A 17,672-nucleotide genomic window follows, 5' to 3' on the forward strand; every position below is an offset into this window, starting at 1 on the left:
CATTCATTCTCGTCGCCACCCCGCCACACATGAAATGAAAACCCCCTCTCCCACATGTGCGCTAGGTAGCACTAGGAAAAGAAAAAAAAGGCCGCATTCTTTCACACTCATTCTCTAGCTGTCATGTATAATGCACCGAAACCACAGCTCCCTTTCCACATCCAGACCCCACAAAACTTTCCATGGTTTACCCCAGACGCTTCACATGCCCTGATTCAATCCAATGACAGCACGTCGACCTCGGTATACCACATCGTTCCAATTCACTCTGTTCCTTGCAAGCTTTTCACCCTCCTGCATGTTCAGGCCTCGATCGCTCAAAATCTTTTTTAATCCGTCTTTACACCTCCAATTTGGTCTCCCACTTCTCCTCGTTCCCTCCATCTCCGACACATATATCCTCTATTTCAATCTTTCCTCACTCATTCTCTCCATGTGACCAAACCATTTCAAAACACCCATTTCTGCTCTCTCAACCTCACTCTTTTTATTACCACACATCTCTCTTACCCTTTCATTACTTACTCGATCAAACCACCTCACACCACATATTGTCCTCAAACATCTCATTTCCAGCACATCCACCCTCCTCCGCACAACTCTATGTATAGCCCACGCCTCGCAACCATATAACATTGTTGGAAGCATTATTCCTTCAAACATACCATTTTTGTTTTCCTAGATAACGTTCTCGACACATTTTTCAACGCTCCCAGAACATTCGCCCCCTCCCCCACCCTATGATTCACTTCTACTTCCATGGGTAGGGTTGAGGGACAAGGCAACTGGGAGGTAAGATTGAATGGAGAAAAACTGGAGGAAGTGAAGTGTTTCAGATATCTGGGAGTGGATTTGGCAGCGGAGGGTAACATGGAAGCGGAAAGTAGTCACAGGGTGGGGAAGGGAGCGAAAGTTCTGAGAGCGTTGAAAAACGTGTGGAAGGCGAGAACATTATCTTGGAAAGCAAAACTGGTTATATTCGAAGGAATAGTGGTTCCAACAATGTTATATAGTTGCGAAGCGTGGGCTATAGATAGGGTTGTGCGGAGAAGGGTGGATGTGTTGCAGTGAAAAAGATTTTGAGCGATCGGAACCCTGAACATGCAGGAGGGTGAAAGGCGTGCAAGAAATAGAGTGAATTGGAACGATGTGGTATACCGGGGTCGACATGCTGTCAATGGATTGAATCAGGGCATTGAAGCGTTTGGGGTAAACCATGGAAAGTTTTGTTGGGCCTGTATGTGGAAAGGGAGCTGTGGTTTCGGTGCATTATACATGACAGCTATTGACTGAGTGTGAACGAATGTGGCCTTTGTTGTCTTTTCCTAGCGCTACCTCGTGCGCGTGTGGGGAAGGGGATTGTCATTTCATGCATCGAAATCACAGCTTCCTTTCCACATCCAGGTCCCACAAAACTTTCCATGGTTTACCCCAGACGCTTCACATGCCCTGGTTCAATACATTGACAGCACGTCGACCCCAGTATACCACATTATTCCAATTCACTCTATTCCTTGCACGCCTTTCACCCTCCTGTATGTTCAAGCCCCGATCGCTCAAGATCTTTTTCACTCCATCCTTCCACCTCCAATTTGGTCTCCCACTTCTCCTCTTTCCCTCCACCTGTGGCACAGATATCTTCTTCGTCAATCTTTTCTCACTCATTCTCTCCATGTGACCAAACCTTTTTAATACACCCTCTTCTGCTCTCTCAAGCGCACTATTTTTATTACCACACATCTCTCTTACCCTATCATTACTTATTCGATCAAACCATGGTTACGTCCCCAAAAACACGACCTATAAACGGAATTTTCCCCAACAGGGATTACAGTAATTAACTTGAGATACGTTCTTGACACATGTCCACTGCCACGTAGGTAAAATATGCACAGTTGCGGAATGACTTCCATGGTACAGTTGGGTTGGATAAACACAATGTGTGAGCGAAATCAAAATTTCCACACAAGTGGTTAGTTACTCAAGCCTGACTGCTGTAGTTAGCTGGGTGGGTGGGGAGGGATGGTTGTGTAGAAGCGGCTGACGGGATCTACTCTTGTATGTCGCTACGAGAGCATTGTATAGTCATAATCCAGCTGATACATAATACATGTAAGGAAAGGCGATATTTTAGGATGAGTGTTTAAAGTATATGTATAAAGTTTAGATTTGTTTAGTGTAGCAATATCCCTAGCTGGTGGAGGTGCTGATACCTGTGCACAGCTCCCCCACCCCCCTCACTACACACACACATACACACACACACACATACACACACACACACACACACATACACACACACATACACACACACACACACACACACACACACACACACATACACACACACACACACACACACACACACATATACACACACACACACACACACACACACACACACACACATACACACACACACACACACACACACACACACACACACACACATATACACACACACACACACACACACACACACACACACACACACATACACACACACACACATACACACACACACACATACACACACACACACACACACACACATACACACACATACACACACACATACACACACACATACACACACACACACACACACACACACACATACACACACACACACACACACACACACATACACACACACACACACACACATACACACACACACACACACACATACACACACACACACACACACACATACACACACACACATACACACACACACACACACACATACACACACACACACACACACATACACACACACACACTCACACACACACACACAAACGCACCGACGTGGTGAGCCTACCCTCATTGTTGTAACAAGGTTTAAAGCATTTCATATGACTTGAACTGAATGTCTACTAGTGTCTGTGTTTACTTATAAGCATGGATGGGTAGTAGAAACCTATGATTTAACTCATTAACAATATATCTTAAACTGGTTTCTTGACAACTTGATTTTCAAATGCACAATCTTTTCCTACTCCATTTCTTCCTATATGTTCATAAGTGATAAAAACAAACAGAGTATAGAAATTCGCACACACAGTCTATATATTACATGACGTCCAACTCCCCATTTTCTGTATCTTCACATATGTTTTGCCTGTTACACCTGTGTGACAGAAAAAAAAGACATTAGTCTGTACTAACTCTTGGCTGAATAAACTGTGCTGCCATCATTAACTCTGAATGTACTGAGGGTGCTGCTATCATCAGGTATTTCACACAACCACTGGAAGCAAACAAGGAGAGGCAACAGAGTATGATAACTGTACGTGGTTCCATAGTTGGTGTGCGCCGACATGGGCCCTCTATTCGGGAAATAGCCACCCGCTTGGGCATCTCAAGGGTTTCTCTTGAGGTGGATGTATAGGTAATTATATAAATGAATTTACAACATTTGTCTTGGCGTGTCATATGTCCATGTTCAACACTAACCAAATTGGGACGTGTGTGTGTGTGTGTGTGTGTGTGTGTGTGTGTGTGTGTGTGTGTATTAGGGGTGGGTGGGGTGGGGGGGGGGGGGTTATTGGAGCACCACCCCGACAGCTGCAGACAGGGCAACAGTCATGGCAGCTGAGACAAATCCATTAACAAACTCCGTCGCCATCCGCGACGCCCTGCAGCTGTAGGTGCACCGGTGGACAGTGAAACGTCGCTTCCACGAAGCAGGCGTGCGCCACCAGGTCCTAGCGCCCAAGGAGCCCTTCATCGAGCGTCATTGGGAACTGAGGCTCGCGGTTGCACGCCGGTACGCCGACGCAGGGGACGAGTTTTGGTCGAGAGTGATCTTCACGAACGAAAAAAGAAATACTTGATGGTGGATTTGGAGACGAAACAGCACCCGGTAAGTTACTTTCATTTTCTCATGTCTTTCGTACTGTTGGCAAAATGGGAATTTATATCGTAGAATTCGGCATATTCTGTTTTTTCAGCCCATAATGAAATTAAACTAATGTCATCTTTTTTCCTGTCACACAGATTTGACAGGCAGAACACTAATGGGCAAGATCTGGCCACCAAACTGTGAATGTGCGGGGATGGGCGAGTCTCCACAGTATGGGAAATGGTCAAGACAGAAGCCTCTATAACGCCCTCAAACACATGATCATTCAGAGGGAAGGCGGTTGGACGAGTAATGAAATAATAAGTAAAAATGCATCTGTGAATTTTATACCCAGCTTGTTTGTATCACATATGAACATATAGGAAGAAACGGAAGGGAAAATGATAGATGATTTGAAAAAGAAGGCATAGAAGGAGGACAATAACATTAACGAGTCTAACCATACACGTTGGTCTGTATACGTGTTATACTACTCACCAAGCTGATGAGTAAACACAGGCAGTGATATAAGGAATTTAGTATAGGCTATATTAAAAGTTATAAACCTTGTTAAAGCAGTAAGGGTTGGCCACAGTGCGCAGATGCGCTTGTGTGTGTGTGTGTGTGTGTGTGTGTGTGATGTGAGGGGTGGGGGAGTTTCGACCCGGTCATCAGCCGCTCCACGGCCTGAGGATATTGAGAAACTAATACAAATCCTAACAATCTTTATGCATTTACTTTATAAAATCTCAACTTAAAGTATCAGATTCTCGTAAATGTATAATGTATCAGGTGGATAATGAAATGATGCAATAATCTCGTGGTGATGATATGAGAGAGACATCTACTAGCCACTCCCACACTGCACTCCCTCCCACCAACCCAGCTAACTACAGTAGTCAGGCTCGAACAAGTAACTACCTCTTTGGAAATTTGACTCCCGCTCACACAGTGTGATTACTAGATCAAGCTGTACCACGCAAGTCAGTCTGCAACATTACCAAAAACCCATAACAAATATTGGTAAACTTCCAGCTTAGGACATCCACTTGTTTGCCTTAGAAATGAAGGTCAATATAAATTAAAATACATCAGAATCCATCGGATTCAGTCAAACCTAACCTAATCTAATAAAGCTAACTTAACAAAATTCCCTGGATGTCCGGAACGGTAACAATACCCAAATGTATAAATATAACACAACATGACATGAAAAAAATATTCTTATTATCATTACCTTGGAAATGGACTGGGTGGGCTTGCTGTGCTGTCGGTTTCACTTCGCCATCATCTCAGTCGAATGTAAGCCAAGATGGTGCACAATATCGAGAGCCCATCCTCAATTTTTACTGCGTTTCATCACATCAACTTTCACGGCGAGAATAGCACTATGTTGGCTCTTGCGAACACTAGACAACTTTCCAGTGGCACCAGATTTTCTGCTTATGGTTGTAAGATTACGGAGATATGATACGATACAATATATGGAAGCACGGAACACTCGCAACGTAAAATCACACTCCAATGAGAAGGCCGTTTACCCCCCCATCCAACCCCATCCCTACGGTCCCCCCATCCCCCCACCTGAATGTGGTTCCCTCTATCGACGAGGCGAGGAAGCAATGTTTCATCATAAACAGGGAATTACTGTCGCCGGTATCAGCAATGACATAGGTTATCCTTCGTGATAAACATTTGAAATAAGACCTATTTATAGGATATAGCAACACCAGTTATAGGAGGCATGAGGTTAATTGAAATTGTTTTTCTGAACGCTGAAGGTATATAGAAACAAGGAGAAACTTGTAAGAATCATTAGAGTCGTACTCGACAAGCAACAGGATATGTTCAACAAATGCGCCACAATATTTTTGTTGTAGAAAATGAGGTTAGTAATAACCACTGTTTCTCCATATGAAACATCCTTGCTAATAATACATTGATTATCGAAGAAAATGGTTAATGAGGAGACTACTCAAAAAACGACCGTGCTACAGTCGTTACCCAATTGTGGTCCTTTGATTCCAGTACAGTACGCTGGCCCATTGTTGCCACTGTTTCTCTAGCAATCAGAAAAATCTTAGCATTTAATTATTATTCATCAAGTGGGGACCTTACTGAGAGATGTCGTCGATGTATGGGCAGCACACAGGCCACATTAGTAGTCCAGAGACAGATTAGCCTCCACACCAGCACAGCAACCGTGTAGGCCGAACAGCTTCCACACCAACACAACAGTAGTACAGACCGAACAACCTCCACGCAACATAGCGCTATAACGGTACAGACGGAAAAGCTTCCACACCAGCACAAAGGCCGTACAGACTAAATGACTTCCACGCTATCACAACAGACGCACAGAACCAACAATTTTCACACTAACAGAGAACCGGCACAGACCGAACAGCGTCCACACCAACACAGCACCCGCCTAGTGCTCTACCCGGTATAATTGTCTTGTCTGGTTTTGTGTCAGTATTACAAGCGCAATATATATATGTATATATATATATATATATATATATATATATATATATATATATATATATATATATATATATATAGATATATATATATATCCCTGAGTTAAGTTAGAGAGAATTCTACCTTCATTTTCTCTGTGTGACGTAGATGGCGACTAAAGGGGGCGGGAGTGGGAGTGGGGAGGTGGAGTCCTTCCTCTTCTTGTACATCAATTTCAAAAAGAAGATGCAGAAGAAGGACCCAGGCAGGGAGTGTTCATCCTACTCTATGGCTCAAACTGAGGTGTTTAAATGTGTGTGGATGAAAACAAGATGAAATGAGAGGAGAGTTAGGTAGTATGTTCTAGCTCTGAGTGAAACAAAGCTCAAGAGTATACAGGGACATTTGGCGCTAGTGGACTGAACCAGGGCATATGAAGCAGCCTAATGAAACCACGGAACAGTATGTGGAGCCTGGTTGTGGATAGGGAAGGCTACAGTTTCGGCGCATTACGCAACACTGCTCGAGAAGGAATGTGAGCGATTGAGGCTCTCTGTCTGTTCCTGGCGCTTCGTTGCTAATACGGGAAAAGGCGAACGAGTATGAAAGATTAGTATTCAGATGTATACTGCCTCCCTTCCCCCTGCTTTCTCAAAAGAAAAAAAATAATCCTTAGGGAAAAATAGATTTTTTTTTCCGAGGTTAAAACGCGAGTGAATCATTTATTTGGGAATGAAAGTTGAGGCTGCTCGTATGTGTCGTTTTGCTAGAGTATTCATTATATAGTGCCTCTGGGAAAAGAGGTGACGGGAATATGGAAATGGGACGTGTTTAAACAGAGGTTTTGACGAGAGGACGTTGTTTTATGCTGATGATGTAGTGAGGCTTAGAAATATGAGGAAATTTTGAGAAATTTGATGGGTAACTGTAAAGGGGTCTGAGAGAGAGAGAGAGAGAGAGAGAGAGAGAGAGAGAGAGAGAGAGAGAGAGAGAGAGAGAGAGAGAGAGAGAGAGAGAGAGAACTTAGCTACCAATACTTACGAAGGAAATTTTTGCCAAAAGGTAAAGCTCGAGTGCGCATCTGGAATATGTATGGCTACCAAGAACGATTCGTGTGAGATGTGTGCTGTCAAGAATTATGGACACAATAAATGCATTCCTCCAATCCTCAGGTACCTCACCTTGATCCATCCCTACAATGATAGTCCCGACTTAACGTCAATAGTCAGTTCATGGCTTCCTTAAGAAATCTAATCACAATATCCATCCACTCCAGTCACCATACTACGTTTTGCCTTACGCAAGGAAACCGTCTTTACTTTTCACCAAACCACTTGCCATATATATATATATATATATATATATATATATAGATGTGTGTGTGTGTTAGTGGTTTTGATGCACGAGACCGGGTTATAGTGATGGGTGATTTGAATGCAAAGGTGAGTAATGTGGCAGTTGAGGGAATAATTGGTATACATGGGGTGTTCAGTGTTGTAAATGGAAATGGTGAAGAGCTTGTAGATTTATGTGCTGAAAAAGGACTGGTGATTGGGAATACTTGGTTTAAAAAGCGAGATATACATAAGTATACGTATGTAAGTAGGAGAGATGGCCAGAGAGCGTTATTGGATTACGTGTTAATTGACAGGCGCGCGAAAGAGAGACTTTTGGATGTTAATGTGCTGAGAGGTGCAACTGGAGGGATGTCTGATCATTATCTTGTGGAGGCTAAGGTGAAGATTTGTATGGGTTTTCAGAAAAGAAGAGTGAATGTTGGGGTGAAGAGGGTGGTGAGAGTAAGTGAGCTTGGAAAGGAGACTTGTGTGAGGAAGTACCAGGAGAGACTGAGAACAGAATGGAAAAAGGTGAGAACAATGGAGGTAAGGGGAGTGGGGGAGGAATGGGATGTATTTAGGGAATCAGTGATGGAGTGCGCAAAAGATGCTTGTGGCATGAGAAGCGTGGGAGGTGGGTTGATTAGAAAGAGTAGTGAGTGGTGGGATGAAGAAGTAAGATTAGTAGTGAAAGAGAAGAAAGAGGCATTTGGACGATTTTTGCAGGGAAAAAATGCAATTGAGTGGGAGATGTATAAAAGAAAGAGACAGGAGGTCAAGAGAAAGGTGCAAGAGGTGAAAAAGAGGGCAAATGAGACTTGGGGTGAGAGGGTATTATTAAATTTTAGGGAGAATAAAAGATGTTCTGGAAGGAGGTAAATAAAGTGCGTAAGACAATGGAGCAAATGGGAACTTCAACGAAGGGCGCTAATGGGGAGGTGATAACAAGTAGTGGTGATGTGAGAAGGAGATGGAGTGAGTATTTTGAAGGTTTGTTGAATGTGTTTGATGATAAAGTGGCAGATATAGGGTGTTTTGGTCGAGGTGGTGTGCAAAGTGAGAGGGTTAGGGAAAATGATTTGGTAAACAGAGAAGAGGTAGTGAAAGCTTTGCGGAAGATGAAAGCCGGTAAGGCAGCAGGTTTGGATGGTACTGTAGTGGAATTTATCAAAAAAGGGGGTGACTGTATTGTTGACTGGTTGGTAAGGTTATTTAATGTATGTATGACTCATGGTGAGGTGCCTGAGGTTTGGCGGAATGCGTGCATAGTGCCATTGTACAAAGGCAAAGGGGATAAGAGTGAGTGCTCAAATTACAGAGGTATAAGTTTGTTGAGTATTCCTGGTAAATTATATGGGAGGGTATTGATTGAGAGGGTGAAGGAATGTACAGAGCATCAGATTGGGGAAGAGCAGTGTGGTTTCAGAAGTGGTAGAGGATGTGTGGATCAGGTGTTTGCTTTGAAGAATGTATGTGAGAAATACTTAGAAAAGCAAATGGATTTGTATGTCGCATTTATGGATCTGGAGGAGGCATATGAAAGAGTTGATAGAGATGCTCTGTGGAAGGTATCAAGAATATATGGTGTGGGAGGGAAGTTGTTAGAAGCAGTGAAAAGTTTTTATCGAGGATGTAAGGCATGTGTACGTGTAGGAAGAGAGGAAAGTGACTGGTTCTCAGTGAATGTAGGTTTACGGCAGGGGTGTGTGATGTCTCCATGGTTGTTTAATTTGTTTATGGATGGGGTTTTTAGGGAGATGAATGCAAGAGTTTTGGAAAGAGGGGCAAGTATGAAGTCTGTTGTGGATGAGAGAGCTTGGGAAGTGAGTCAGTTGTTGTTCGCTGATGATACAGCGCTAGTGGCTGATTCATGTGAGAAACTGCAGAAGCTGGTGACTGAGTTTGGTAAAGTGTGTGAAAGAAGAAAGTTAAGAGTAAATGTGAATAAGAGCAAGGTTATTAGGTACAGTAAGGTTGAGGGTCAAGTCAATTGGGAGGTAAGTTTGAATGGAGAAAAACTGGAGGAAGTAAAGTGTTTTAGATATCTGGGAGTGGATCTGGCAGCGGATGGAACCATGGAAGCGGAAGTGAATCATAGGGTGGGGGAGGGGGCGAAAATCCTGGGAGCCTTGAAGAATGTGTGGAAGTCGAGAACATTATCTCGGAAAGCAAGAATGGGTATGTTTCAAGGAATTGTGGTTCCAACAATGGTGTATGGTTGCGAGGCGTGGGCTATGGATAGAGTTGTGCGCAGGAGGGTGGATGTGCTGGAAATGAGATGTTTGAGGGCAATGTGTGGTGTGAGGTGGTTTGATCGAGTAAGTAATGTAACGGGAAGAGAGATGTGTGGAAATAAAAAGAGCGCGGTTGAGAGAGCAGAAGAGGGTGTTTTGAAATGGTTTGGGCACATGGAGAGAATGAGTGAGGAAAGATTGACCGAGAGGATATATGTGTCGGAGGTGGAGGGAACGAGGAGAAGTGGGAGACCAAATTGGAGGTGGAAAGATGGAGTGAAAAAGATTTTGTGTGATCGGGGCCTGAACATGCAGGAGGGTGAAAGGAGGGCAAGGAATAGAGTGAATTGGATCGATGTGGTATACCGGGGTTGACGTGCTGTCAGTGGATTGAATCAGGGCATGTGAAGCGTCTGGGGTAAACCATGGAAAGCTGTGTAGGTATGTATATCTGCGTGTGTGGACGTATGTATATATATGTGTATGGGGGTGGGTTGGGCCATTTCTTTCGTCTGTTTCCTTGTGCTACCTCGCAAACGCGGGAGACAGCGACAAAGAAAAAAAAAAAGAAAATATATATATATATATATATATATATATATATATATATATATATATATATATATATATATATATATATATATATATTTTTTTTTTTTTTTGGTCAGACTGGTAAGGATCTTTCTGTTAGACTTAAGCAACATAAATATAGTATAAAAACGGGACAAGAATCAAATGCCTTGTTTAATCATGTTAAAAACTATGATCACTGTATTGACTGGAGTAGTGCCATCTCAGTTGTTAACTGTAACTCTATTACCAAGAGAAATATAATTGAATCTTCTATTATTGAATACATAAAGAATTATTATCTTAATATTAGTGATGGTCTATAGAAATTAGATAACTTAATTGTTGATAAGATTTGTAAAATGATAAATCTATGAACGCTCGTTGTATGTTTTGGACTATCACATGTTTACCAAATGGCGTCCAAGCTTCGTCTCATTGATGTATGTCAACTGACTGTTATATTTCTCTCTTGTGTCTCCCCTGATGATGTGATTATTACACAAAAGTTTACTTGGGAACTTTTCGTGTTTCATTTTCCCCGTGGACTTATAAGAATATATATATATATATATATATATATATATATATATGTATATATATATATATATATATATATATATATATATATATATATTATATATATATATATATATATATATATATATATATATATGTATATATATATATAATATATATATATATATATATATATATATATATATATATATATATATATATATATATATATATATTCATAGTGTGTGTGTGTGTGTGTGTGTGCTGAAGTAGAGTTAATCACGGTTGCATATCAGTAAAGTCAGTCTTTCATTAACTTTAATATCAGTCACGTGTTCCTTGTCATGCCTCTATTTCTTTTAAGTTTTGTTGATGTTGACGTGTGTGTGAATCATGTAGTAAATATAGAACCACTGGTCTTACGAACAGATGGAATATTACGTGATTTTCAACACTGGACCAAACATACAGAGTTCCGCATTGTTTAACTTCTATCCATAAATTTGATACACTGCCGTAGAACGGGGCTCTTAAAGAGTCATGTAAGCTCTTGATGAGCCCTAACTGCTGGTTCCTCAAAGCGGAAAGCGTCCTGCCAGGATCAATTAATTGCAATAACCCTAACGTAGGAGTCATTATACAACAGAAATTAGAGTGCATTTGGCAGGTTATTTTGCAATTTTTGTACTTAGACCACTATGTAAACTAGCGGTGTCGGTCCTGCCTTGTTTGCCTGTTTTTACGCTGCTAAGTTATTGAAATTTTGCTTGCATGTGACACAATCTTTTTACCATTTTACTTTACGGTAGAATATATATATATATATATATATATATATATATATATATATATATATATATTATCCCTGGGGATAGGGGAGAAAGAATACTTCCCACGTATTCCCTGCGTGTCGTAGAAGGCGACTAAAAGGGGAGGGAGCGGGGGGCTGGAAATCCTCCCCTCTTGTTTTTTTTTTTTTTTTAATTTTCCAAAAGAAGGAACAGAGAGGGGGCCAGGTGAGGATGTTCCACAGAGGCCCAGTCCTCTGTTCTTAACGCTACCTCGCTGATGCGGGAAATGGCGAATAGTTTGAAAAGAAAAAAAAAAAATATATATATATATATGTTTGAGGGTATGTTTGAGGGAATAGTGGTTCCAACAATGTTGTATGGTTGCGAGGCGTGGGCTATGGATAGAGATGTGCGCAGGAGGATGGATGTGCTGGAAATGAGATGTTTGAGGACAATGTGTGGTGTGAGGTGGTTTGATCGAGTAAGTAACGTAAGGGTAAGAGAGATGTGTGGAAATAAAAAGAGCGTGGTTGAGAGAGCAGAAGAGGGTGTTTTGAAATGGTTTGGGCACATGGAGAGAATGAGTGAGGAGAGATTGACCAAGAGGATATATGTGTCGGAGGTGGAGGGAACGAGGAGAAGAGGGAGACCAAATTGGAGGTGGAAAGATGGAGTGAAAAAGATTTTGTGTGATCGGGGCCTGAACATGCAGGAGGGTGAAAGGAGGGCAAGGAATAGAGTGAATTGGAGTCATGTGGTATACAGGGGTTGACGTGCTGTCAGTGGATTGAATCAAGGCATGTGAAGCGTCTGGGGTAAACCATGGAAAGCTGTGTAGGTATGTATATTTGCGTGTGTGGACGTGTGTATGTACATGTGTATGTGGGGGGGGGGGTTGGGCCATTTCTTTCGTCTGTTTCCTTGCGCTACCTCGCAAACGCGGGAGACAGCGACAAAGTATAAAAAAAAAAAAAAAAAAAAAAAAAATATATATATATATATATATATATATATTTATATATATATATATATATATATATATATATATATATATATATATGTATGTATATATCAAACATATTCGCCTTTTCCCGTGTAAGCGAGGTAGCGTTAAGAACAGAGGCCTGAGCCTTAGAGGGAATATCCTCACTTGGCCTCCTTCTCTGTTCCTCCTCTTAGAAAATTAAAACCGTGAAGGGAAGATTTCCAGCCGCCCCCGCTCCCTCCCCTTTTAGTCGCCTTTTACGACACGCAGGGAACACGTGGGAAGTATCATTTCTCCCCTATCCCCAGGAAGTATATATATATATATATATATATATATATATATATATATATATATATATATATATATATATATATATATATATATATATATATATATATATATATATATTCCTATGAGTCCACGGGGAAAATGAAACATGAAAAGTTCCCAAGTGCACTTTCGTGTAATATTCACATCATCAGGGGAGACACAAGAGAGAAATATAACATGCGATTGACAATAGCATGTTTACCAAATGGCGTCCTAGCTACGTCTCTTCTTTGTATATCAAGTGACTGTTATATCTATCTCTTGTGTCTCCTATGATGATATGATTATTATACGAAAGTGCACTTGAGAACTTATCTTGTTTCATTTTCCCCGTGGGCTCATAGCAATATATATATATATATATATATATATATATATATATATATATATATATATATATATATATATATATATATTTCATTTTCCCCGTGGACTCATAGGAATATATATATATATATATATATATATATATATATATATATATATATATATATATATATATATATATATATATATATATACATATTGCATTTTTTCCCTGCAAAAATCGTCCAAATGCCTCTCTCTTCTTTTCACTAATAATCTTACTTCTTCATCCCACCACTCACTATCCTTTCTAATCAAACCACCTCCCACGCTTCTCATGCCATAAGCATCTTTTGCGCAAGCCATCACTGCTTCCCTAAATACATCCCATTCCTCCCCCACTTCCTTTACCTCCTTTGTTCTCACCTTTTTCCATTCTGTACTCAGTCTCTCCTGGTACTTCCTCACACAAGTCTCCTTCCCAAGCTCACTTACTCTCACCACTCTCTTCACCCAAACATTCTCTCTTCCTTTCTGAAAACCTCTACAAATCTTCACCTTCGCCTCCACAAGATAATGATCAGACATCCCTCCATTTGCACCTCTAAGCACATTAACATCCAAAAGTCTCTCTTTCGCGCGCCTATCGATCAACACGTAATCCAATAACGCTCTCTGGCCATCTCTCCTACTTACATACGTATACTTATATATATCTCGCTTTTTAAACCAGGTGTTCCCAATCACCAGTCCTTTTTCATCACATAAATATAGAAGCTCTTCGCCATTTCCATTTACAACACTGAAAACCATATGTATACCAATTATTCCCTCAAGTGCCACATTACTCACCTTTGCATTCAAATCACCCATCACTATAACCCGGTCTTGTGCATCAAAACCACTAACGCACTCATTCAGCTGCTCCCAAAACACTTGCCTCTCATGATCTTTCTTCTCATGCCCAGGTGCATATGCGCCATTAATCATCACCCATCTCTCTCCATCAACTTTCAGTTTTACCCATATCTATCTAGAATTTACTTTCTTACACTCTATCACATACTCCCACAACTCCTTTTTCATGAGTAGTGCTACTCGTTCCCTTGCTCTTGTCCTCTCACTAACCTCTGACTTTACTCCCAAGACATTCCCAAACCACTCTTCCCCTTTACCCTTGAGCTTCGTTTCACTCAGAGCCAAAACATCCTGGTTCCTTTCCTCAAACATACTACCTATCTCTCCATTTTTCTCATCTTGGTTACATCCACACACATTTAGGTACCCCAATCTGAGCCTTCGAGGAGGATGAGCACTCCCCGCGTGGCTCCTTCTTCCGTTTCCCCTTTTAGAAAGTTAAAATTTAAGGAGGGGAGGATTTCTGGCCCCCCCGCTCCCGTCCCCTTTAGTCGCCTCCTACGACACGTGAGGAATGCGTGGGAAGTATTCTTTCTCCCCTATCCCCAGGGATATATATATATATATATATATATATATATATATATATATATATATATATATATATATATATATATATATATATATATATATATATATATATATATATATATATATGCGAAATGGAAGTGATGTTGAAAGAAGAACATTGCAAAGCAATATTGATAAAAAAATTACTGAATCGAAAAGAATATACAAAGAAAAAGTTGAAGGCTTGTTTAAAACAAACAGAGTAAAAGACGCTTGGAAAGGACTTAAAACCCTGTGGGGGCACAAGAAGAAACAAAGTGTGCCTGAACCGGAAAATATCAACACATATGTAAATGAAATGAACGCGTTCTTTGCGAGATTTGAAAGACATGATTTCAGTGATGCGTGTAATGAGGTAATGACAGAAATTCAATCTAACAATGATGAAAGAATTATAATTAGGCAAGAAGACGTACAGAAGTCCCTGCAGAATATTCGGGCAGGTAAAGCTTCAGGGAAAGACGGGATACCTGCTAGGGTACTTAAATGCTGTGCAAAACAATTGACACCCGTACTGACCACATTATTTCAGGACTCGCTGGATCAGGGAGTGGTGCCTTATAAATGGAAAGAATCTGAAGTGAAACCTATTGCAAAAATTAATCACCCAAAAGATCACAAAGCCTTCAGACCTGTAGTACTAACATCTAATATTATGAAATGTTTAGAAAGCATTGTGAAAAACTATATCTGTGAAAAAACAAATAATTTAAAAGACCCTATGAAATTTGCTTATCGTAATAATAGGAGTGTACAGGATGCAACACTTGTACTATTAAATGATATTAATAAGCATTTAGATAAGCCCAATTCACAAATTAGAGCACTATACATTGATTTTAGTTCAGCATTTAATACAATGCAACCTCATATTTTGCTCAATAAAATGCTAGAATTGGGTGTAAATAGAAATATCTTAATATGGATTTTTAGCTTTTTAACCCAGAGACCCCAATATACCAATGTAAATAATGTTAAGTCTAATGTGATAGTCACCAACACAGGAGCCCCCCAAGGTTGTGTATTGTCCCCAGCTCTTTTCACCTTGTATACAGATGATTGTAGAAGTGAAATTGATGATTGTACTATTATGAAATATGCTGACGATACAGTTATCTTAGGAAAAATTGTAAATAATAATTATGAAGGCTATTTAACTCAAGTTAAAAAATTCGTTGACTAGAGTAAACAAAATTTTTTGGAGCTTAATGTAAAGAAAACGAAAGAGATGATATTCGATTTCAGAACTAAAAATAAACACGTACCAGACTTATTAACAATTGAGGAAGAAAACGTAGAAAGAGTAAACCAGTATAAGTATTTGGGCTTTATGATTGATGACCAGTTGAAGGGAAGTGTTAATACAGATATGGTGTCAAGGAAATGTAACCAAAGATTACACTTTGTATGTATCTTGCATAACCTACATGTAGATAAAATGGTCATTAGCCTATTTTACAAATCAATTTTAGAATCAGTTATAAATTTTTCAATCACTGCCTGGTATGGAAAACTTACGTGCAAAGATATAAAGAAGTTGGGAAGGATTGTTAAGAAAGCAAGAAAACTAGGTGCAAAGACCACATCACTGAATAAGCTGTATCAAAAAGGTACAATGAAACAAGTAGACAGAATGATGAAAGATGTAACGCATCCGTTACATAATTGTTACACGTATCTTAAATCTGGTAGAAGGCTAGCTCTGCCCAAGCTGCACACTGATAGATACAAAAAGTCGTTTGTACCTAAAAGCATTCTGCTTTTCAATCATCTATCATCACTATAACTTCTAGCTTTAAGTTTCATGATAACTGTAGGTGATGGTTCATGATAGGGATGGTGACAAGCTGATATCGCATGTACACAATAGCAAAGTAACATTTTATATGAAATAACCTATGCAATATTTCTTGTTAATATTTTAATGTTTTTTTTTTTTTTTTTTTTTTTTTTTACAACTACTAAGGAGCTCTAAAGCCAAAACGAATTTCATTTTGCATTACTTTTTGTATAACAATTTGACGAATAAAGTATCTTATCTTATCTTATCTTATCTTATCTTATATATATATATATATATATATATATATATATATATATATATATATATATATATTTATATATATATATATATATATATATATATATATATATATATATATATATATATATATATATTTGATACGTACTCTTCCCCAATCTGATGCTCTGTACATGCCTTCACCCTCTCAATCAATACCCTCCCATATAATTTACCAGGAATACTCAACAAACTTATACCTCTGTAATTTGAGCACTCACTCTTATCCCCTTTGCCTTTGTACAATGGCACTATGCACGCATTCCGCCAATCCTCAGGCACCTCACCATGAATCATACATGCATTAAATAATCTTACCAACCAGTCAACAATACAGTCACCCCCTTTTTTTAATAAATTCCGCTGCAATACCATCCAAACCTGCTGCCTTGCCGGCTTTCATCTTCCGCAAAGCTTTTACTACCTCTTCTCTGTTTACCAAATCATTTTCCCTAACCCTCTCAATTTGCACGCCACCTCGACCAAAACACCCTATATCTTCCACTCTATCATCAAACACATTCAACAAACCTTCAAAATACTCACTCCATCTCCTTCTCACATCACCACTACTTGTTATCACCTCCCCATTAGCCCCCTTCACTGAAGTTCCCATTTGCTCCACTGTCTTACTTACTTTATTTACCTCCTTCTAGAACAACTTTTTATTCTCCCTAAAATTTAATGATACTCTCTCACCCCAACTCTCATTTGCC

Source organism: Panulirus ornatus, chromosome 38 (genome assembly GCF_036320965.1).
Source record: "Panulirus ornatus isolate Po-2019 chromosome 38, ASM3632096v1, whole genome shotgun sequence".
NCBI classification, from domain to species: Eukaryota; Metazoa; Arthropoda; class Malacostraca; order Decapoda; family Palinuridae; genus Panulirus; species Panulirus ornatus.